Source organism: Mobula hypostoma, chromosome 3 (genome assembly GCF_963921235.1).
Source record: "Mobula hypostoma chromosome 3, sMobHyp1.1, whole genome shotgun sequence".
Taxonomy (NCBI): Eukaryota; Metazoa; Chordata; class Chondrichthyes; order Myliobatiformes; family Myliobatidae; genus Mobula; species Mobula hypostoma.
Genome location: NC_086099.1, coordinates 10,212,782 through 10,238,433, shown reverse-complemented (window position 1 = coordinate 10,238,433; position 25,652 = coordinate 10,212,782). Strand labels below are relative to the sequence as shown.

At 42.4% G+C, this 25,652-nt stretch overlaps 1 pseudogene; it reads left to right on the top strand.

The window, feature by feature from the left end:
- The first annotated feature begins 1,669 nt into the window (after nt 1–1,669).
- On the top strand, nt 1,670–25,353 carry LOC134343328 (uncharacterized; annotated as a pseudogene).
- Nucleotides 25,354–25,652: the final 299 nt, after the last annotated feature.

Here is a 25,652-nt window from a genome sequence, read left to right as displayed (position 1 = left end):
TGAGATGCAACACTGAGCGTCATAGGAAGTCATTCCTGCCTGTGGCCATCAAACTTTACAACTCCTCTCTTGGAGGGTCAGACACCCTGAGCCAATAGGCTGGTCCTGGACTTATTTCCTGGCATAATTTAAATATTACTATTCAATTATTTATGGTTTTATTGCTATTTAATCATTTATGGTGCAACTGTAACGAAAACCAATTTCCCTCGGGATCAATAAAGTATGACTATGACTATGACTACGTTAGCCAGATCCTTATAGTCCTTCATGGGTGCATTAGCAAGGGCTATGTGAATTTGATCAGGCATTTGCAGCATGAAGAGTTCTTCAAAGATAAAACAATGATGGTGACTTCCCAGGAGAGACCTGTGGTCCATTAGCTCTGAAGGGTTAGCATCGCTGAGGCTGGGCAAGGAGAGCAACTGCTTGGCACGCTCAGACTCCGATAGTCCAAAAGTCTATAAAAGGTGATTTTGCAGTGATCAGTATTTACCATGTCCAGGCAGGATTTCTAGTAGACTTACCACTCTCACAGCCATGGATTTGCTGAGCGACAATACCACATAGAAACATTTGGTGCTGCCGGCGGTGATTTCTCGCACCACAAATTGGGCCTCGGCTTGTACAAACCAGTTTGCTCCCAAAACTCCGACAGTTTCAAAGCGACTGCATTGGCCGACATGTTCAATAACTCTGGAATCATCCTAGAGCGTCGTAGGCTTTCGCAAATAATTCGGCGGAGGCATTTTAGGATGAAGAAAAGCCGTAACAACTGATCTATTGTATTCCAAACACAAAACAGAAAAAGCACAGTAACAGAACTTCATGTAATTATGTCATCACATCAGACCAGCCTCTTAAAGTGAACCCTAACTCAATGAGTGTGGCTGTGAATTATGTAAGTTTCCACCAGTTGCATTACCCTACAACACAACCATCTACCACCTGCTACACACTGTACAAGCATGACCTGTGGCTAGCGGAGGGAAGGAGCGTACTACATCTCCACCCTGCCACCTGGTTGAGTTATAGGGAAAGGTTAAACAGGTTAGGACTTCATTCCCTGGAGCATAGAAGACTGAGGGGAGATTTGATAGAGGTTTACAAAATTATGATGGGCACAAATAGGGTAAATGTAAGTAGGTTTTTCTCCATTGAGTTTGGGGAGACTAGAACTATAGGTCACAAGTTAAGGGTGAAAGGTGAAATATTTAAGGAGAACCTGAGGAGGGGCTATTTCACTCAGGAAATGGTGCGATTGTGGAACGAGCTGCAGGTGGAAGTGCTGAATACATGGATGGAAGGGGTATGGAAGGCCCCCAAGTGCAAGTCAATAGAACTAGGTAAAGTGATGGTTAGGCATGGACCAGGTGGACCGTAGGGACTGTTTCTGTGTTCTGTGAATATGACACTATTACCAATGTCATAAACTGTGATCTCATTGCTTTATGCGAAATAATCAACGATTACTGTTGTCATAAAACCATTTTCCCTTGTGTAATAAGGAAAGGCTGGTCTTCACTTCCTTGAAGTTAATCTATAAAATGCTTCAAAGTTGTATGTTGTTAGTTAAGTCCAGACCATAGCTTCAGTGGCCTGTTACAAGCAATAATTGCTGTCTGTTTCAAGCCAAATTTTGTTTTGCAGATTATTTAATATGCGCGGGATGGAAAATAAAGCATTCGAGCTTTCTGAGGACATTGTTGGAAACTCTCAGAAGACAGCGAAGAAGGAAATCTACCAACAGGTAAGAGGAAAACTGGGTATTAGAATGAGCTTTGACAGATTCAAGTCATTAATTCAAGCTTATTGTGTCATCTGACTATACATATATACAATCAAATGAAACATCATTCCTCTGGACCATGCTGCACCCAAAATACATATGTATATCATACACAACACATAAAACAAAATATCACAGTACATAAGCAGTAAACAGCTCGCTGTCCTAGTGATGGGACCTTGGTGGTCACAGGATATTGATTAGTCTCACAGCCTGAGGGAAGAAGCAGTCCTAGTCCTGATGCTTCTGTGCCTCTTTCCTGGCGGTAGTGGGTCAAAGAGGTTGTGGGATGGATGATAAGGATCTTCATTAGCATTCCTGATCCAATGTGGAGTGCTTCCTTCTGGGAGCAAAAGAAAGAAATGCTGCCAAATCAGTGACAACATGAGAGGTTGGGATTTTAAAACCACTTCTGATCATGGTTAGAAAATTAATTGTAACCACGATCAACAGTACAAATTCCATAAGAGACCGGTAGACCATAAGTCATAGGAGCAGAATAAGGCCATTCAGCCCACTGAGTAAGATGGTGGTATGCTCTCCAGATCCAAACAAAGGTGTAATTGTTCATCCCTTATATCTTTTTTTAAAATCACAAGACGTTGCTGGATATTAAGAACTTAAAGTACTGCAGGTCTACCTCATCAGTAAGTTGGAAGGAAATGCGTACCATGTTATCACCCTGACTTGTTGCATACTGTTGTGCAGAGGAAGTGCGCAGTACAACAAATGGTGCCAATGATTATGTTGGACGTGTTTCTTGTGATCACAAGTCCCAGTTGGACGTTGGTAATGTAGAATACCGCGAGTCCGGTTCACTGGTTAATCGGCGAAACCGATAGCATCGCCTTGCTTGCTGCATGGTCCAAGGCCTCGTGCTGCGGTGTCGCATGTTACAGCCATCCAGGAGAGGAGACGGCAAGGTGGTGTGGGATAGAGCAGAGGCCTCTGTGGGTGTGCTGAAATCTGTATTGGGTTGGGGGCTGGCCTCTCTCATTGGTGTTGCTCTTCCATGTTTGCTTGGTGCTGCCCTCCAGTGTTCACTCAGTGGAAGACAAGATGTTGGATTAGAGTGTAATATTGTTCTTTTTCTGTAGTTTAATCCTCTTTATACTTGTTTGTATGATTATATAATAATTTATATATGTAATTATTCAGTGAATTTTCCAATAATTTTAGTATAGGTGCTTCTGTATCTTTCTAGCACCTATAACATTATCTTAAGCACAAGAGAAGCTGGAAATCTAGTGTAACGCACACAAAATGCTGGAGGAACTCAGCAGGTCAGGCAGCATCTATGGAGAGGAATAAACAGTTGGCATTTTTAGGTCAAGTCTCTTCATCAGAACCCTTCTTCATTAGGTTCCATGTACACACAATTCTCTGTGTAAAAAAAACTACCTCTGATATCCTCCCTCTACTTTCCTCCAAATACCTTAAAATTATGCCCCCTCATATGAGCCAATTCTATCCTGGGAAAAAAGTCTCTGGCTACCCACAAGATCTATGTTTCTGACCATCGTAGACACCTCTATCAAGTCACCCCTCATCCTCCTTCACTCCAAAGAGAAAAGCCCTAAAACATGCAAAGTTAGGCAGCATCCTTGCCCCCTCCCTGAAGTTTCGGCATCCTTCCCATAATGAAGCAACCAGAGCTGAACATAATTTCCCATGTGTGGCTGTCTCTCTTTTGAGGGAAAATCTAACTGTCTACTTGCATTTTACACCTGACCACTAATTTCCTGTGGGGTTTTAGTATTAAAGCTTTGTTCTTCCAATGAAGATATAGAAGTGTTGATATTTCTCATTGAAAGTGAAACTGGTTTTTGTTACAGGACAAAGTGAAACATTTCTCCCTCATGAAATTCTTCCTGGTGTGTCTACTGGCAAGTGTCATTACTACCACAGTAGGAGTTCTGGTGCTTGCACTCATCTACGTTATTCCTCAACTTCACCCTCAACAGTCAGCACAGCCAAGTTGAAGCTCTTCCACTTCAAGCACTGATGTCAAATACAAGTATCTGTATCACCTGGATAAATCAGAGGTACGAAGGTTCTTGAACCACTTTGCAGATGTGTTGTTATTTCTTATGTATTTTATCCAGTCTTAATGGCTCACTTAGACACAATCATTTAAAGGTCTCCCCCTTTAGAACTAAGAGGAGGAATTACTTTAGCCAGAAGGTGGTGAATCTGTGGAATTCAAAGTTCTAAGCTCAAAGTAAATTATCGAAGTACATATATATCATTACATACAACCCTGAGATTCATTTTCTTGCAGGCATACTTAACAAATCCATTGTAGAATAATAACCATAATAGAATCAATGAAAGACCGCACCAACTTGGACTTTCAACCGGAGTGCAGGGACAACAAACTTTGCAAATGCAAAAATAAATAATAATAATAATAAATAAATAAGCAATAAATATGGAGACCTTGAGATGAAGAGTCATTGAAAGTGATTCATTGCCACAGACAGCTGTGGAGGCCAAGTCACTGGGGGCATTTAAAGCAGATTTTTGATAAGGCTCTCGACTTAAAGGTGTCAACGGTTACGGGGGTGGGGGGAAGGCAGGAGAATACTGTTAAGAAGGATAATAAATCAGCTATGATGGAATGGCGGAGCAGACTTGATGAGTTGAATAGTCTAATTCTGCCCCTATGTCTTCTGGTCAATACAATACCCGGCATTCATTGTGCAGTAAATACAATAGTTATAGGACATAGAACACTGAACTGCACAGCACAGGAATGGGCCTTTGACCCTCAATATTGTGTTGAACTAGTTAGTAGTCAAATGCCCACTAATCTAATCCCTTCTGCATGCACTATGTCCATATCCTTCCCTTTTTCTCACATTCATGTGCCTTTCAACCGGAAATGATCGGACAAAGTCAGCATGGATTTGTGAAAGGAAAATCATGTCTGACGAATCTCATAGAATTTTTTGAGGATGTAACTAGCAGAGTAGATAGGAGAGAACCAGTGGATGTGGTATATTTGGATTTTCAAAAGGCTTTTGACAAGGTCCCACACAGGAGCTTAGTGTGCAAACTTAAAGCACACGGTATTGGGGGTAAGGTATTGGTGTGGGTGGAGAATTGGTTAGCAGACAGGAAGCAAAGAGTGGGAATAAACGGGACCTTTTCAGAATGGCAGGCGGTAACTAGTGGGGTACCGCAAGGCTCAGTGCTGGGACCCCAGTTGTTTACAATATATATTAATGACTTGGATGAGGGAATTAAATGCAGCATCTCCAAGTTTGCGGATGACACGAAGCTGGGTGGCAGTGTTAGCAGTGAGGAGGATGCTAAGAGGATGCAGGGTGACTTGGATAGGTTGGGTGAGTGGGCAAATTCATGGCAGATGCAATTTAATGTGGATAAATGTGCAGTTATCCACTTTGGTGGCAAAAATAGGAAAACAGATTATTATCTGAATGGTGGCCGATTAGGAAAAGGGGAGGTGCAATGAGACCTGGGTGTCATTATACACCAGTCATTGAAAGTGGGCATGCAGGTACAGCAGGCGGTGAAAAAGGCAAATGGTATGCTGGCATTTATAGCGAGAGGATTCGAGTACAGGAGCAGGGAGGTACTACTGCAGTTGTACAAGGCCTTGGTGAGACCACACCTGGAGTATTGTGTGCAGTTTTGGTCCCCTAATCTGAGGAAAGACACCTTTGCCATAGAGGGAGTACAAAGAAGGTTCACCAGATTGATTCCTGGGATGGCAGGACTTTCATATGAAGAAAGACTGGATGAATTGGGCTTGTACTCATTGGAATTTAGAAGATTGAGGGGGGATCTGATTGAAACGTATAATATCCTAAAGGGATCGGACAGGCTAGATGCAGGAAGATTGTTCCCGATGTTGGGGAAGTCCAGAACGAGGGGTCACAGTTTGAGGATAGAGGGGAAGCCTTTTAGGACCTAGATGAGGAAAAACTTCTTCACACAGAGAGTGGTGAATCTGTGGAATTCTCTGCCACAGGAAACTGTTGAGGCCAGTTCATTGGCTATGTTTAAGAGGGAGTTAGATATGGCCCTTGTGGCTACAGGGGTCAGCGGGTATGGAGAGAAGGCTGGGGCGGGGTTCTGAGTTGGATGATCAGCCATGATCATAATAAATGGCAGTGCAGGCTCGAAGGGCCGAATGGCCTACTCCTGCACCTATTTTCTATGTTTCTATGTTTATAAATGCCTCTTAGAAGTATCTAACGCATCTGCCTCTACCACTGCCCCACCCAGCACACTCCAGGCACCCACCACTCTCTGTTTTTAAAAAACCTGCTCCGCACATCGTTGAATTTACATCCCTCATCTTAAATGCATGGTCTCTGGTATTAGACATTTCAGCCTTGGGAAAAAGATACTGGCTCTCGACTTATTCCTGTCGTAATCCTGTAAACTCTATCAGATTGCCCCTCAGCCTCCGCCCCTCCAGAGAAAACAGCCTGAGTTTGTCCAACAGCCGGGTGCATCAGAGGTCAGAGTTCAATGCTGACATCCTCCGTACATCCTCCCCATGGAATGCACGGGTTTGCTCCGGGTGCTCCGATTTCCTCCCACAGTCCAAAGATGTACCAGTTAGTAGGTTAATTGGCCATTGTAAATTGTCCCATGATTGGGCTAGGGTTAAATTGGGGGCAACGCCCAGCTGGTGGGGTAGCTCGAGTGGCCAGAAGAGACTCCCTATAGCTCTAAATAAATAAATAAGCTGAATTAAATACTCGAGGTGCATCTAAATTGGAGTTTTATAAAGCTGCAACATAACTTCCCAACTCTTGAACTCAGTTTCTCAAATAATAAAGGCAAACGTGCCATACGCCCTCAATCTGCATGACCATAGTCATAGATATAGAGCAATAGAGCATGGATAGAGGCAGTTCAACCCAAAAGGTCCATGCTTTCCAGAGTCTCACCCACCTAATCCTAATTTCCTGCAGGCAATCCCTAACCATCCAAGACCTAAACTCTCCATAACCCTCCAAAAAAGAAGAATAAAAAGAGGGGTATGGAGGGCTACAGTCTGGGTCCAGATCAATGGGATTAAGCTGATAGATAGTTCGTACTGTCTCTATGGGCTGAAGGGCCTGTTTCTGTGCTGCAGTGCTCTATGACTCTATGACCAGTTCCTCCATTTTCCTATCTAAGTGCTTTTTAATTAATACTGTTTACCCACCTCAACCACTTGCTCTGACTCCTTGTTTCATATACTCACACCATCTATGAGAAAAAGTTACCCCTCGGGTCTCCTTTAAATTTTTCTCCCCTCATCATAAATCTATGCCCCTAATTGTTCTCTCTCTTACCCTGGAGAAAGGATTGCTATTGTCTACCTTAACCACATTTCTCATAATTTTAAATATACCTGTCAGGATTAGAAATAAACAATCTATGAGTGTGACGACAACTGGAGGTCATGGGTTAAGGGTGAAAGGTGAAAGGTTTAAGGGGAATGTGGGGGGAATCTTCTTCATTCAGAGGGTGATGAGAGTGTGGAACGAGCTTGATTTCAACATTTAAGAGAAGTTTGGACAGGTACATGGATGGTAGGGATGTGGTGGGCTGTGGTACTGTTACACGTCGATGGGACCAAGCAGTTTAAATGGTTCGGCACATACAAGATGGACTGAAAGACCTGCTTCTGTGTTGTACTTTTCTATGTCTCTTTATGACTCTCAACAATACCATGGGCACCATGGTAGTGTAGTGGTGAGCTGAACACTATCACAGCTCAGAGCACTGGAGTTCAGTGTTCAATTCTGGGGTCCCCTGTAAGACCTGTGACTGTGTGGGTTTCCTCCAGGAGCTACAGTTTCCTCTCACAGTCCAAAAACTTCGCAGTTAGTAGGTTAATTGGTCATTGTAAATTGTCCTGCGATTAGGCTAGGGTTAAATAGTTGGTCTGTTGTACACCGTATCTCTAAATCAATAAATAAATAAATTAACTTACTGCCATGGAGTATAGTATCATAAATGAATGGAGCTGATTTACATTGATTGAAAAGTGTGCTCTTAATGGATTTCCTGGTATACAAAGCATTTAAACCCAAATACTTGGAAAGAACCTGGGGTTTTGGATAATCATTTTATGTTTTTTAAAGACAAAGATCAGTTTTCTTCGTCACGTAAACATCAAAACATACATTGAAATGCAACATTTTGTGTCAATGACTAACACAGTCCAAAGACCGTTAGACCATAAGACCATTAGGCTATAAGACCATATGACCGTAAGATATAGGAACAGAATGAGGCCATTTGGCTCATCATCTGCTCTGCCACTTCATCATGACTGATCCATTTCTCTCTCAGCACCAGTCTGCTACCTCCTCCCTGTATCCCTTCATGCCCTGACAAATTAAGAATTCAGCGACCTCTGCCTTAAATATACCCAAGATTCACCATTCTCTTGCTAAAGAAATTCCTCCTCATCTCTATTCTAAATGGATGTCCATTATTCTGAGGCCGTGTCCTCTGGTCATATACTCTCCCAACATAGGAAATGTTCTCTCCACATCCGCTCTATCGAAGACTTTCAATATTTGATAGGTTTCAGTGAGTCCTCCCCTTCACTCTACTGAATTCCAATGAATATAGGCCCAAAGCTATCAAACACTCTTCATATGACAAGCCTTTCAATCTCTGAATCACTTTTGTGAATCTCCTTTGAACTCTTTTAGATGTCAGCACATCCTTTCATAGATAAGGGACTCAAAACTGCTCACAATACTCCATGTGAGGTCTCACCAGTGCTTAATAAAGTCTAAACATTACAATAATGTTCTGGGGGCAGCCAGCAAGAGCTACCATGCTTTTTGGGCCAAAATAGCATGCCTGTAACTTATTAACCCTAACCCCGGCATAACTTTGGAATGTAGGAGGAAAGCGGAGCACGCAGAGAAAACCTATGCAGTCACAAGGGAGAAAGTACAAATTCCTGACAGAGAGTGGTGGGAATTGAACTCCGATTTCTAGTGCTGTAAAGCATTATGCTAGCTGCTGTGTCACCAGCTTGGAGTACCTAGAGCAAAAACTTATGGTGTGTTTAGTGTTTCATGGTCTCCATATTATTCAATGCACAGTTTGATAATGCTAAAAGTCATACATACACTCAGTGGCCACTTTATTAGATACATCTGTACACCTGCTTATTAATGTTAACACCTAATCAGCCAATTACATGACAATAACTCAATGCATAAAAATATGCAGACGTGGTCAAGAGGTTCAGTTGTTGTTCAGACCAAACCTCAGAATGGAGAACAAATGCGATCTAAGTGACTTTGACCATGGAATGATTATTGGTGCCAGACAGGGTGGCTTGAGTATCTCAGAAACTGTTGATCTGGGACGTCCACACAGTTTATAGAGAATGGTGAAAAAAACACAAATAAAAAAAATTGAGGGATTGGTGGTTCTGTGGGCGAATGTGCCTTATTAATGAGAGAGGTCAGAGGAGAATGACCAGACTGGTTCAAGCTGACAGGAAGGTGACAGTAACTCAAAAAATCACGTACAACAACAGTGGTGCACGGAACAGCATCGCTGAATGCACAACACATCGAACCTTGAATTGGATGGGCTACGGCAGCAGACGACCATGAACATTCATTCACCCAGTGCCCACTTTATTTAGGTACAAGTTGTACAGGAGGTACCTAATAAAGCAGCCACCAAGTGTGTTTCAAGAAAATGTTTCTTTAGTACTGCATCTGTTCTTGTTCTTTCAGGTCTTTGAGTATCCCGGTGGTGCAATTCAATGGGGTCGTTTTCGGAAAAATCCAACTGAATATGAAAACAAATTCTCAATGGAATTTGGGAGGAATATAAATGAAATGAAATCCAAAATGACAATAGGCACCCTGCGAGTTGAGAAGGATGGGCTTCGTGTTCCCCATTGGCATTTCAACGCCAACGAGCATGGATATCTGTTAACGGTAAATACCTAGTTCCTCTGGGATGTAGAGAGAAGGAAAAGTACTACTGAACTCTATTTTTATCTACCTATTGTTGATTCTTTTCTCTGCTTCATCGCCCATCCTCTGAGGTATAAAGCACCATCACTAGCTTCTCACACTCTGCTCTTTTAGATTTCAGATTCAAGATTCAAAGTACCTTTATAATCATAGTATGCAAGCAGTTTACAACCCAGATATTCGCTTCCCACAGGCTGCCATGAAACAAAGAAACACACTGGAACCCACTCAAAGAGAAACATCAAACCCTCAATGTGCAAAAAAAGAACAAATCATGCAAAAAGAAAGCAAAAAGCACAGCATATAAAACATCAAACCACAAAGTCATCAAAACAATCCAAGAATGTTCAGTTTCAGCTCAGTTCAGTTCGATCTAGTGCTCTGTTCTTCGTTGACTGTAGGCAGCAAAGCCAGTCCACCCTGATCAAAATTGCATGAAATAGCAACTTTGATCAGGGCAGATTGGTTTGCGGCTTGCAGTCAATGGTCAGATTTAATCATCACATGTTTATCGAAACATGTAGTGAAAAGCATCATTTACATTACTGACCCATGCCCACGCATGTGCTGGGGTCAGCCTGCAAGTTTGTTTTTATTTTATTTAGAGATACAGTGTGGAACAGGCTCTTCCAGCTGCACTGCCCAGCAAACCACCAATTTAAAACTAGTTAAACACAGGACAATATACAATGACCAATTAATCTACTAACCCTTAGGTCTTCAGACTGTGGGAGGAAATCAGGGCCCTAGAGGCAACCTGCATACACATGGGAAGGAACATACAAACTTTCTTAGAAACAACGCCGCAACTGAACTCTGAAATCTGGCTGTCCGAGCATTGCGGAAACTGCTATGCTACCATGATATTAATCAGAAGTACATCAAACATAGTGAAAGCCAACACACACAAGGATGTGCTGGGTTCAGACGTAAGTGTTGCCACATATTCCAGTGCCAACCTAGTATAACCACGATGTTCAGCAGAGTAACACAGAACACAACAAAACAGAACATACCAAGCAACAGAACAACAGCATCAAAACAAGTCCCAAAGATGTCTTGTCTATTTACATATCAAGAAATGTGGTTTCTAATCATATTTTTGTAAAACGCTGTTCATTTTAATTGCGAGTTTTTTGCTGTTTGCAGGGGAAGGCATGGATTGGTGTCATAGACGATGGAACCAATGTGGTTGCAACATATAATGTTACAGCAGGTCAAGTCATCTTTTTCCCAAAGAATACGCTTCACTGGGTGAAGAGCGTGGGGGAAGAGGAGTGTATCTTCCTCCTCTTCTTCACAACACATGACGAACTCTCAACCCTTGATATGGATGACGCATTCTTCTCCACACCAGAAGATATTGCTTCCAGGTCATTAAAGGTCAGTGTTTCATTATTTTCATTCTATTCACCAAAATAATTCCTTGACTTCTTGCTGTCAAAGAATTGACTTGGCTCTATGACATTTACAAGACAATTGGGCAGATGCATGGTCGGGAAAGTGTCAAAACTTTTGGATGTGACCCGGTTGCAGAGAGAAAGACACTGACATGGGTCAACAGTTCACTGACTGTATTGGGAAATGTTGCAGAACTTAAATGAAATGAAAAAACTAGTTTTAGTTACAATTCTGAAATGTAAAAATATCAGAATCAGATTTAATATCACGGCATATATTGTGAAATTTATCCTACAATGAAACAATTTGATGGAAGTTATTATTCTTTCTGCTCATCTGAAGCCTGTTGGAGGAGTTAAATTTATAAGAAGCCTCCCCAAGCAAAAGAAAGATCAAGCAATAAACCTCCCACCAAACCTGAAGGAACTCGTTACGAATGAAAGTTATATTCAATCAGAGGACAGCATCGTGTGGAAATACTTCTATGATCTTCCAGGTAAGGAGATATGAATGACAATTCAATAACTAACTTAAATATTGCTCTCAAGTTACTCCAAGATGTAAATATGATTTACATTTTGTCAGCAAGACTGAGAAACAACAGTGTAGGCTTAATCACAACAGATTCTTCAGGTGCTGGGATTCTAGAGAAATACACACAAAATTTTGGAGGACAGGTCAGTCAACATCTATGGAGGGAAATAAACAGTTGACGTTTTGGGCCAAGACTCCTCATCAGGGCTGGAAAGAAAGGGGGAAGAACGCAGAATAAGAAGGTATGGGAGTGGAAGGCATACAAGATAGAAGGTGATAGGTGAACCCAGGTGAATGGGGGAGGTAGGATGAGCAAAGACATAACAATCTATAAATTACAATACTAAATAGTGAAAAGATTAATGAGGTGGGAGAAAGCAGTTCCTGAGCCATTGAGTGAGGCTCTTCAGGCTGTTGTACCTCCTCCCTCATGGTAGCAATGAGAAAAGAATATATTCCAGATGGTGAGCTTCCTTAATGATGAATGTCACCTTCTTGGGGCACTGACTCTTGAAGATGTCCTCGATGGTGGGGAGGGTTCTGCTCATGGTGGAGGTGAGTCAAGAACCCTCCATAGCCTCTTTCAATCCTGTGCATTAGAAGATCCATACCATTCAGTGACGTAACCAGTCAGAATGCTCTCCACTGTATATCTGTTTTTACACAAGTCTTTGGTGGCATAGCAAATCTCCTCAAATTTGTACTGAAGAAGAGCCACTGATTGCATCAGTATATTAGGCTCAAGATAGGTTGAGTTGTTGATGCCCAGGAACTTAAAGCCTGCTCACCTTTTTCCACTGCTGACCCCTCGATGAGGACTGGTGTGTGTTTTCCTGATTTCCACTTCCTGAAGTCAACAAACAATTCTTCGCTCTTGCTGATGTTAAGCATGAATTTGTTGCTGCAATGCCACTCAACCAGCTGATCTGTCTCACCGCTGAACACCACCTCATTGCCCTCTGACATGCTACAAACAACAGCAGTGACATCGGCAAATTTATAGATGATGCTTGAGCTGTGCTTAGCCACACAGTCATGAGAGTAGAGAGTAGAGCAGGGGGAGAAGTACACAATCTTGAGGTGCAACTACGTTGGAGATGGTCTTGAGAATGATCCTGGGGATTAAAGAGTTAATGTATGAAGAGCATTTGAGGGTTCTGGACCTGTACTTGCTGGAGTTTAGAAGAATGAGGGGGGATCTCATTGAAAACCATTGAATATTGAAAGACCTAAATAGAGTAGATGTGGTGGAGTCTAGGACCAGAGGGTACAGACTTAAAATACAATAACGTCCCTTTAGAACAGAGATGAGGAGGAATTTCTTCCAGAATGTGGTGAATCTGTGTTATTCATTGCTACAGACAGCTGCGGAAGCCAAGTCATAGGGTATATTTGAAGTGGAGGTTGATAGGTTCTTGACTAGTAAAGATGTCAAAGGTTACAGGGAGGAGGCAGGAGAATGGGGTTCAGAGAGATAATAAGTCAGCCATTGTGGAATGGCAGACCAGCATTGAATGGTTGAATAGCCTAATTATACTCCCATGTCTTAAAGATTAAATCTCCAAGTGATGTCCAAGTAACTTCAGTGGAATCCAGAAAAATGTTACCCTGTCTGACCTGCAGATTTCCTCTGGAATTTTAGTATATTTAAATGTTATCTTATTTTATCTTTCTTGTACTCATTCCAGGATCCAAGAATTACACCTACTCTGGTGGAATTATCCAGTGGGCAAGATATCTAAGAAACACAACGAGTCTGACAGAAAATGAGAAAGTCTTTGCCAACTCCCTTCATCAGGTATTTCCTCAATTACATGTTATTACAGCAAAAGAAAAAACATAAACAAGGACACATGAAAGGTCTGTAAGATCCACTTGCAGACTATCTGGGCAGCACTATCACAGATTATGAAGTACTGGCATACACCAACGCACCTGAATTCAATTCAGTTCAAGATAGTTTATTGTCATTCTTCAGCGTTGGGCATGTGGCCAAGTGGTTAAGGCGTTTGTCTAGTGCTCTCAAGGTCACTAGTTCGAGCCTCAGCTGTGGCAGCGTGTTTGGATTTCCAGCATCTGCAGACTTTCTCCTGTTTGATCAGTTTACTCCCCATCTGATCGGGGAGTAAGATGTACGGAGCCGCGGTAGTGGTTAGCACGACGCTATTGCGGTTCAGACCATCGGTAGTTGGAGTTCAATTCCGGTGTCATCTGTAAGATGTTTGTACATTCTCCCTGTGACCACATAGGTTTCCTCTGGATGCTCCGGTTTCCTCCCCCAGTCCAAACACATTCCATTTGGTGGGTTAATTGGTCGATGTAAACTGTCCTGTGATTAGGCGAGGGTTAATAGGTGTGACTCATTGGGCCCAGAAGGGCCTGTTCCACTCTGTATCTCTAAAGAAATAAATAAGCATTAAAAAACACAATAAGCATAAAAACACAATGATAAGAATAAATATAAAAGCAATCCTATAAAACACAATGTGCAAGTAACTGTTGTGTGTAGCTGTATATGCTAAATTAGTGCATCTACACAGACTGATTTTATGTACATGAAGTGACGCTCGGTGCAGGACCTTCTGAACATGAAGTGACTCTGACAGGAAATGATAAAGTGACAAAGTGTCTCTTGGCAAGAGGAACTCTTCTTGGTAGCAGCAGGGCATATGGGAACACAGTAGGACAGTGACTGTGTCAGTGTAGGTGTGAGGTGTGGAGTGTAAGTGTAAAATGACAGTGCATGGGGAGATGAAGGGTGCTGAGGGACTGTGAAGAGGTGTGGCTGAAGTAGATCTGAATGGTCTGGTTTTGAGATGCAACACGCCTAGTTAACCCCTAAGCAAAATGTTCCACTCCCATTGCATTTCTTTGCATTCAAAACACAGAATATACGATATATTAGCCTGGATAGGGTATTACCTGACTAACTGTTAGCATTTTCAAGGGAAACAAGTCATATTCAGTGTCACAATCAGTAACTTAGTGAGGTCCTGGGCCACAAATATTTACAAGTTTTAGTAATGACAGATGAAGGATTTGAGTTAACCGGATCCAAAATGCAGAAAACTTAAAGGCAGGTGGGATAACAAGATGTAAGGAGGGTCGGAAAAGCCTGCAAAGGGATATAGACAGCTTAAGTGAGTGTACGAAGGTGGCAGGTGCAGTGCAATATGGGAAAATGTGAAATTATTTGTACTGTTCCGATAAGATTGAAAAAGTGATGCAACTGGGAGAAAGTAACAGAGAAATTCACTGTGTCTGTGGTGCACCTGACAAAACATGAATTCAATGAAGGGTCCCGGCCCGAAACGTCGACTGTACCTCTTCCTAGAGATGCTGCCTGGCCTGCTGCGTTGACCAGCAACTTTTGTGTGTGTTGCTTGAAATTCCAGCATCTGCAGATTTCCTCGTGCACGCCCTCTTCTCATTGCTACCTTCAATGAGGAGGTACAGGAGCCTGAAGACACACACTTAACATTTCAAGAACAGCTTCTTCCCCTCCACCAGCTGATTTCTGAATGGGTACTGAGTCCATGAACACTACCTCAGTATATTTCCTCTCTTATTCCATTATTTATTTTTTATATTTATTACTTATAGTAATTTATAGTGTTACTTATTACATATTACAATGTACTGCTACCAACAAACAAATTTCATGACATGTGTCAGTGATAGGAAATCAGATTCTGATTCTGACTCTGTTCTTTCAGCATGCAGACACGCTCACCTTAGCAACACTACGGATATACAGCAATGGACTCCGGCAGCCTCACTTCCATTTCAACGCCCACGAGATGGGATAGGTGATAAGTGGCTGTGGACAGGTACTATTCTCTCTTTATTTCCAATATTGAGGTCAGAATTTAAATTAACATATTGATGTGCAAGGTATTTCATTTTAAACGGCTGAGGCGACCCAGAGCAGTTTGTAAGCATTTCGCGTCTGTGACACAGTGTCAGGACATTAAATATTTTTGATGAGAAGTCTGTACAGTCCATTTGTGAAAGTGAACAGATCTGTCAGGCTTGGATCTCACTTGCAGCTTATTTGTTTAGTATTTGTAGCTATGTTAAATTGGCCCTTCCCCACTTGAACATTATTTTGCAAGTGTTTCTCTGCTTGCTTGTCATTCAGATTCAATTCAACGTTGTTCGACACCACGCACACAAAATGCTGGAGGAACTTGGCAGATCAGGCAGCATCTATGCAAAAGAGTAAACAGTCAATGTTTCTGGCCAAAACACTTCTTCAGACCTGAGAAGGAAGGGGGATGATGCCAGAATATAAAGGAGAGGGGATAGGAAAGAGGCTAGCTAGAAGGTGGTAGATGAGGCCAGGTAGGTGGGAAAGGTCAAGGGCTGAAGAAAGGATCTGATCAAGTGGACCATAGGAGAAAAGGAAGGAGGAGGGGACCCAGGGGGAGGTAATAGGCAGGTGAGAAGAGGTAAGAGGCCAGAGGAGGGAATAAAAGAAGAGGGAAGAGGGAAGGAAATATCAAATTCTTTCTTCTCCAGTCCTTGACATTTCCCACCCACCTGGATTCACCCTATCATCTTCCAGCTAGCCTCTTTCCCTTTCCCTCTTTCCTTCTCAGTCCTGAAGAAACGTCTCAGCCCAAAACGTCGACCGTCTGTTCTTTTCCATAGACGCTGCCTGACCTGCTGAGTTCCTGCAGCATTTTGTGCATGTTGCTTTGGATTTCCAGCACCTGCAGACTTTCTCATTATTGTTTAATATCATTTCCAGTACACAAGTGTAAAGGAGAATAAAGCAATTGTTACTCCAGATCCGATACAGCACAAAAAAAACACAATCAGATAAAGAACACAATAATAATAAAAAAATACAATTATTGTAGGTACATAAGATAGCTTATATACATAGATTGATTACATGTCCATAAAGTGATGCTGGACACAGGAGTGTCTGTACATAAGGTGACTGACAGGAAACATAGAAACATAGAAAACATACTGAAAAATACAGGCCCTTTGGCCCACAAAGCTGCGCCAAACATGTCCCTACCTTAGAACTACCTAGGGTTTACCCATAACCCTCTATTTTCTGAGCTCCATGTACCCATCCAGGAGTCTCTTAAAAGACCCTATCATTTCTGCCTCCACCATGGCCGCCGGCAGCCCATTCCAAGCACCCACCACTCTGCATAAAAAAACTTACCCCTAACATCTCCTCTGTACCTTCTTCCAAGCACCTTAAAACTATGCCCTCTCGTGCTAGCCATTTCAGCCCTGGGGAAAAGCCTCTGACTATCTACACGATCAATGCCTCTCATTATCTTGTACACCTCTATCAAGTCACCTCTCATCCTCCGTCACTCCAAGGAGAAAAGGCCGAGTTCACTCAGCCTATTCTCATAAGGCATGCTCCCCAGTCCAGGCAACATCCTTGCAAATCTCTTCTGTACCCAGGAAATGATAAAGTAGTGGTGGTTGGAACTGTGGAGGGGTGGGTTAGTGGGTAGAGATGTTGTTCAGCCTTACTGCTTGGGGAAAGTAACTATTTTAGAGTCTGGTGATCCTGACGTTGCCTCCTCTCTGATGGGAGTGGGATAAACAGTCCATGGGCTGGATGGATGGGATCCTTCCTGATGTTACAGGCCCCTTTCCGGCATCTTTCTGCATCTTTGTCCATGATGGTGGGTAGGCTGGTGCTGGTGATACTTTGGGCAGTTTTGACTACCCATTGTAGCGCCTTCCTCTCCGCTGCAGTGCAGTTTCCATACCATGCGGTGATGCAGCGTGTTAGGATTCTCTCTACTGCATATCTGTAGAATGATGTGAGTACAGTCCAACTCTCTTCAGCCTTCTCAGAAAGTAGAGGCATGGGTGACCTTTCCTGATTGTGTAGAATGTGCTCCAGGACCATGACAGGTTATGCACTTCCGGAAGTTTGAAACTGCTCACAGTTTCCACTGCTGAGCTACCGAGGTAAAGTGAGTCTGAGTGGTGCATTTTCTCCTGAAGTCGATAATCATCTCCTTTGTCTTTTTGACATTATGGAATAGGTTATTTGCCAGGTACCAGGCCTCGAGCTCTTCCACCTCCTCTCTGTAGGGTAAATGGACAGCAGAGAAATTACTTATAAGTCTGTCAATATTAAGAAAGAAGGTTCACCAGATTGATTCCTGGGATGGCAGGACTTTCATATGATGAAAGACTGGATGAACTAGGCTTATACTCATTGGAATTTAGAAGATTGAAGGGGGATCTGATTGAAACGTATAAAATCCTAAAAGGATTGGACAGGCTAGCTGCAGGAAGATTGTTCCCGATGTTGGGGAAGTCCAGAACGAGGGGTCACAGTTTGAGGATAATGGGGAAGCCTTTTAGGACTGAGATTAGGAAAAACTTCTTCACATACGGTGTGGTGAATCTGTGGAATTCTCTGCCACGGGAAGCAGTTGAGGCCAGTTCATTGGCTATATTTAAGAGGGAGTTAGATATGGCCCTTGTGGCTAAAGGGATCGGGGGTATGGAGGGAAGGCTGGTGCAGGGTTCTGAGTTGGATGATCAGCCATGATCATACTGAATGGCAGTGCAGGGTCGAAGGGCCGAATGGCCTACTCCTGCACCTATTTTCTATGTTTCTATGTAATTTAAGTGTCCATTATCTGCAAAAAATGTTCTTTTAACAACTTTTCTGTGTGTTTACATACTAAATATATCATGTTAATTAACATGTTTGTAACATACATATATATATATACATACATATGTATGTTTATTCTGTGTACATACTAAATGTTTCCTGTTAATTAACATAATATATTCAAATTATTCACAACAAGAAACCTGCTTTCAGCAAAATGGTGGTCATGGAGATCTTGTGAACTTCCACCACCAAATCAAATGATTCCTGCCTTCATATATAACTTAAATTACCTACAGGATTTGACAAACTAATATTAGCAGTTCTGATAGTCTTTGCATATAAGGTGCAAAGGTACTTGGGGAGTCAAAATGCAGGATTTCCTAAATATTAACTTGCAGGTTGAGTGAGTGGTAAGGAAGGCAAATACAATGTTAGCACTCATTTTGAGAGGACTGGAATAAAATAGCGTGAGTGTAATACTGAGGCTTTATAAGGCATTGGTCAGACCCCATGGAGTATTGTGAATGGTTCTGGATCCTATATTTAAGAAAAGATGTGCTGACATTGGAGAAGATGAAGAGGAGGTTGATGAGAATGATTCTGGGAATAAAAGGGTTAACATATGAAGAGTGTTTGATGCCTCTGGGTCTCTATTCACTGGAGTTTAAAAGAATGAGTGGGATCTCATTGAAAGATACCAAATATTGAAAAACCCAGTGGACATGGAGAGTCCAGGACCAGACAACACAGCCTCAGAATAGAAGGATGTCCCTTTAGAACAGAGATGAGGAGGAATTTCTTTAGTCAGAGGTTGGTGAATCTGTGGAATTCATCACCACAAATGGCTGTAGAGCCCAAGTCAGTGGGGATATTTAAAGCAGAGATTGATAGGTTCTTGATTAGTTAAGTGCATCAAAGGTTACAGACAGAAGGCAGGGGAATAAGGTCGAGAGAGAAAATAAATCAGCCATGATGGACTCGATGGGATGAATGGCCTAACTCTGCTTCTATCTCTTATGCTCTTATGCCTTGTGGCTTGGAATGTAAATCCTACCATAGTAAGCCCTCACTGAGCACTTTGAATTCCCATACCTTTCTCGCTCCTGATACCTTTGGCAGGGAAATAGAACGCTGAGAACGGATCTTTTGTTTTATCCATACAGGTGGGAGTAATTGGTTCCTCAACCACAGATTTCCAAATAGACAAAGGCGATGTTTTCTTCTTCCCTATTGGAACACAGCACTACATTAAAAGCACATGCGTTGAAGATCTCTTATTAATCCTTGCGTTTAGCACAGGAGACCAGGTAAGAGCACATTTTAATTTGGATGAAGGCTCACTCAAGGGTCGGGGTCTCGGAAAACTCTCACGGTCAGATTCTGTAGCTTTTCTTGCTTTCCTACAATCTGCAGTTTGAGAACTGAATCGGAATCTGAATTAAGATCAGGTTTATTATCACTGATATGTCATGAAATTTGTTGTTTTGCAACAGCAGTAAAGTGCAATACATAAAATATGCAAAGAGTTAGAACTATATATATATATATATATAGAGAGAGAGAGAGAGAGAGATTCAGGTGTCAGAGTGAAGATACATTTCTACCAAAGGAGGTGTAAGGCACTCCTTCCCTCCACTAACCTGCAGGCCACCCTTGGGCACCTGCTCAGCCCCCTGATCAGAATTCACATAAATCCATGGGAGCAGGTGGTGGATGGTCGTATGAGCAGCTGGTGCATATCACAAGTCCTGGTTATGTGAACACTGACACCAGGCAGAAAATCTCTGAAGGGTATTGATAATGGCTGGGTAACCCGACTTGTAAAGGAAAAGGCAAAGGCAAACCACTTCTCAAGTCAAGTCAAGTCACTTTTTATTGTCATTTCAACCATAACTGCTGGTACAGAACATAGTAAAAATGAGACGTTTCCAGGACCATGGTGCTACATGAAACAATACAAAAACTACACTGAACTATGTAAGAAAAAAACACAAAAACCATACTAGTCTACAGACCTACCCAGGACTGCATAAAGTGCACAAAACAGAGCAGGCACTACAATAAATAATAACAAATAATAAGCAAGACAGTAGGCACAGTAGAGGGTATAGTAGGTTGGTGTCAAGCCAGGCTCTGGGTATTGAGGAGTCTGATGGCTTGGGGGAAGAAAGAGTTACATAGTCTGGTCGTGAGAGCCCGAATACTTTGGTGCCTTTTTCTGTAGAAAAATTTGCCAAGAACAATCAAGATCTTGGAAAGACTGTGATCACCCATGTCACACGATACGGTATATAATGTACAAGCGACATATGTATATAAAATAAGTAGTGCAACAAGAGAACAAAATAGTCGACTGGGTTCATTGTTCAGAAATCTGATGACGGAGCGGAAGAAGCTGTTCCTATAATATTGAGTATGTGTCTTCAGGCTCCTGTACCTCCTCCCTGATGGTAATAATGACAAGACAGCATGTCCTGAGTGAGGGGGGTCCTTCATGATGGATGCTGCCTTCCTGAGGCATCGCCTTTTGAAAATGTCCTTGATGCTGGGGAGGCAAGAGCCAATGATGGAGCTGGCTGACTTACTACCCTCTGCAACATTTTATGATCCTGTGCATAATCTTTTTCTGATCCTGGCCAAAAAAACAGTTTAGTTAAGGGGAGGAGTTGATGCTGGGGAAGGGTGGATAGACAAAAAGAAAGTGAATGGAATGTGTTTGTTGTTGTTGTTCAGTTGTGTCTGACTCTTCATGGACCATAGAGTCCATAGAATTTTCGTGGCAAGATACGGAAGTAGATTGCCAGACCTTTTTTCTGCGCAGATACTGCTGCTGTCCAGGTTGGGACCTGGCTGGGTTTGAACGACCATCTGTCTTGAAGTCCAGTGCTGATGCCACTACACCACCAGCTGGCCTACCACATCACCACCCTGGGATGTGTACCAGCACAACAGAATGAGTTGATTTGTCATTTTGTTACTACACTTAAAAGAGTACTGGTTCAAGGGCAGAGGGGTGGGGGGGTGGATTGCATTGAAACTTACTGAACATTGAAATGCGTAGCTAGAGTGGATATGCAAAGGTTTCCAGAAGTGGGAGAGTCTAGTAGAACAGGGCACAGCCTCAGAATACAAGAATACAACCACTGTTATAATAATGCTAGAAACTTACATGTAATAACATGGGCTCATAGCTTGTTAAACAGCCTCATGTGGCACCTCGTCAAAGGCCTTCTGAAAATCCAAGTATACAACATCAACCAATTCTTTTTTGTCTATCCTGCTTGTTAATTTGTCAAAGAATTCCAACAGATTCGTCAAGCAAGATTTTCCCTTGAGGAAACCATACTGACTACTGTCTAATTTATCATGTGCCTCCAAGCACCCTGGCACCTCATCCTTAATATACAACTTGAACATCTTCCCAACCACTGAGATCAGACTAACTGGCCTATAATATTCTTTCAACACGCACAAAATGTTAGAGGAACTCAGCAGGCCAGGCAGCATCTATGGAAAAGATGGAAAAGAGTACAGTCGAGACTCTTCAGCAGGACTGGAGAGAAAAAGCTGAGGAGTAGATTTGAAAGGTGGTGGGGGGGGGGGGGAGAGGAGAGAAACCTGAAGAGGGAGGGATGAAGTAAAGAGCTGGGAAGTTGATTGTTGAAAGAGACAGAAGACCACAGAAGAAAGAAAACTGGGGAGGAGCACCAGAGGGAGATGATGAGTGGGCAAGGAGGTAAGGTGAGAGAGGGGAAAGGAGATGGGAAATGGTGAGGGGGGGGCATTACCAGAAGTTCAAGAAATCAATGTTCATGCCATCAGGTTGGAGGCTACCCAGATGGAATATAAGGTGTTGTTCCTTCAACCTAAGTGTGGCCTCATAACGACAGTGGAGAAGGCCATGGATAGACATATCAGAATGGGAATGGGAAGTGGAATTAAAATGTGTGCCCACTGGGAGATTCTGCTTTCTCTGGTGGACAGAACGTAGGTACCCCAATCCACATTGGGTGTCACCAATATACAGGAGGCCACACCAGGAGCACCAGACACAGTATATAACCCCAATAGACTCACAGGTAAAGTGTCACCTCACCTGGAAGGACTGTTTAGGGCCCTGAATGGTAGTGAGGGAGGAGGTATAGGGGCATGTGTAGCACTTGTTCTGCTTACAAGGATAAGTGTCAGGAGAGAATTTCCTTTCTTCTGCCTCTCTCACTTCTTGAAGAGTGGAGTGACTTTGCAATTTTGCAGTGTTCTGGAACCATTCCAGAATCTAGTGATTCTTGAAAGATCATTACTAATGCCTCCACGATCTCATCACCACCTCTTTCAGACCCCTAGCGTGTACACCATCTGGTCCTGGTGACTTATTTCCTTTCAGGCCTTTCAGTTTCCCAAGAATCTTCTCTCTAGTTGTGGTAACTTCACACACGTCTAACACCTGAAGTTCCACCATGCTGCTAGTGTCTTCAACGGTGAAGGCTAATGCAAAATACTTATTCAGTTCATCCACCATTTCCTCGTCCCCCATTACTACCTGTCCAGCACCATTTTCCAGTGGTCCAATATCAACTCTCACCTCTCTTTTACACTTTATGCATCTGAAGAAACTTTTGGTATCCTCCTTAATATTATTGGCTACATTACTTTTGTATTCCATCTTTATCTTCTTATTAACTTTTTTCATTGCCTTCTATTGGTTTTTAAAAGCTTCCCAATCCTATAACTTCCCTCTAATCTTTGCTCTATTATATGCCCTCTTTGGCTTTTCTGTTGGCTTTGATTCCTCTTGTTAGCCATGGTTATGTCATCTTTCCTTTAGAAAATTTGTTCCACTTTGGGATGTCCCTATCCTGTGCCTTCCGAATTGCTTCCAGAGATTCCAGCCATTGCTGCTCTGCTGTCATCCCTGCCAGTGTTCTTTTCCAATCAATTCTAGCCATTTCCTCACTCATGCCTCTGTAATTCCCTTTACTCCACTGTAATACTGATATATCTGACTTTCACTTGTCCTTCTCAAACTTCAGGGTGGATTTGATTATATTATGATCACTTGCCCTTTTACCTTAAGCTCTCTAATCAATTCTGGTTCATTGCACACCACCCAATCCAGAATAGCTGATCCCCTCGTGGGCTCAACAACGAGCTGCTCTAAAAAGCCATCTCATAGACATTCTAGAAATTCTCCCTTCTGGTATCCAGCACCAACCTGATTTTCCCAATCAACCTACATATTGAAATCCTCCATGACGGTTGTAAAATTGCCCTCTTGGCATGCATTTTCTATCTTCTGTTGTAATTTGTAGACCACTTCTTTACTACTGTTTGGGGATCTGTTTACAACTCCCTTCAGGGTCTTTTTTACCCTTGCAGCCCTTAACTCTATCTACAATGATTTAACACCTTCTGACCCTCTTTCATCTCTTTCTAATAATTTGATTTAATTTTTTACCATCAGAGCCACGCCACCCCCTCTATTTTCATTCCTGCTTTTTCAATACAGTGTGTATCCTTGGACATTAAGCTCCCCGCTATAACTTTCTTTCAGTCATGATTTAGTGATGCCTATGAAATCACACCTGCTAATCTGCAACTGTGCTGCAAGTTCATCTACCTTATTCCGAATACTGCACGTACTCAGATACAACACCTTCAGTCCTGTATTTACCCTTTTTGATTTTGTCTGCCTTTTATGTTACAGCTCATTGTGTTAACAGCAATTTTGCCCCATCAACATGCTCTCCTTGCTACACATTCCCTCTGTTTGTAAACCAGCCACCTCATCTTCAGCACTATCATCCGCCTTTCGTACAATACTTCCTGCATTGAAATACATGCAGCTCAGGCCACTAGTTTCACCCATGCTCAACCTTTTAATACCTAACTTTGTCTGAGGTCTTACCAACATCTGCCTCCCCAACCTCTCCACTAACTGTTCTGGCATTCTGGTTCCCATCCCCCTGCAACTCTAGTTTAAACCCCACTGTGCAGCATTAACAAACCTTCCCACTAGGATATTAGTCCCCCTCCAGTTCAGGTGCAAACCATCCCTTCTGTGCATTTCCCACCTTCCCTGAAAGAGAGCCCAATGATCCAAAAATCTTATGCCCTCCCTTCTACACCACCTCCTTAGCCATGTATATAACCTGTATAACCTTTCTAGTTCTGGCCTCACTAGCACTAGACCAAGCCACTGAGTATATTTAAAGTGGGGAAGTGGAGTTTGACAAATGCTTGATTAGTTAGGGTGTCAAAAGTTAAGGGGAGAAGGCAGGAGAATGGGGTTGAGAGCGATGATAATGAGCCAATCAAGATTCTACAGATTCACCACCCTCCAACAAATTCCTCCTCACCTCTGTTCCAAAAGGACATCTATTCTGCAGCTATGACCTCTAGTCTTAGACTCCACCACTGTATAGTGGACATCCCCTCCATGTCCACTATATCTAGGCATTTTAATATTGAATTGGTTTCAATTAGATCCCCCCTCATCCTTCTAAACTGCAGCCAGTACATGCCCAGAGCATCAAACACTCCTATCATCATCAGTGGAGTTCAAATTTATTATTTATTTATTGAGGTACAGCATGGAATAGGCCCTTCCTGCCCTTTAAGCCACGTCCCCCAATTTAAACCTAGCCTAATGATGAGACAATTCGCAATGACCAATTAACCTACCAATCGGTATGTCTTTGGAGTGTGGGAGGAAACCGGAGCACCCAGAGAAAAACTGTCCCGGTGACAGGGAGAACATACAAACTCCTTACAGACAGCGGTGGAAATTGAACCCAGGTCGCTGGTACAGTAGGGCTTTGCTAACCACTATGCTACCGTGCCACCCAAATTCTTGTTGTATTAACAGTGGTTTTTCATTCCTTTTCCAGCTGGAAACGCTAGATATGGATGACTACTTCCATGCAACTGCTGATCAAGTACTAGCCCAACTATTTTTCAAGCCACAAAACGAGTTCAAGAAAATTCAGATGTTTGAGGATGACCAGGCTGTCAATCGACCATGAAGTTGGAAGCATACAAAACATGTAAAAGCGGAAAGAAAGAACAGTGTCTTAAAATGAATTATGTATGTCTGAAATGTCCAAATCTATTGCTGGGAACTGCACCCACATAGATCAGAAAGATCACAATTTTTCTCCTGATCCGCACAGTGTTAACTAGTTTTCTAGATGAATGGCAAAGTAGCATATATATTTATTAGCTGTGGTGCGTTGGTCACGCACGACATACAACAAAAAACAACAGCATTCAACCATTGTGAAGAAAAAAGAATTATATAAAAATAATCAATTATATATCATCA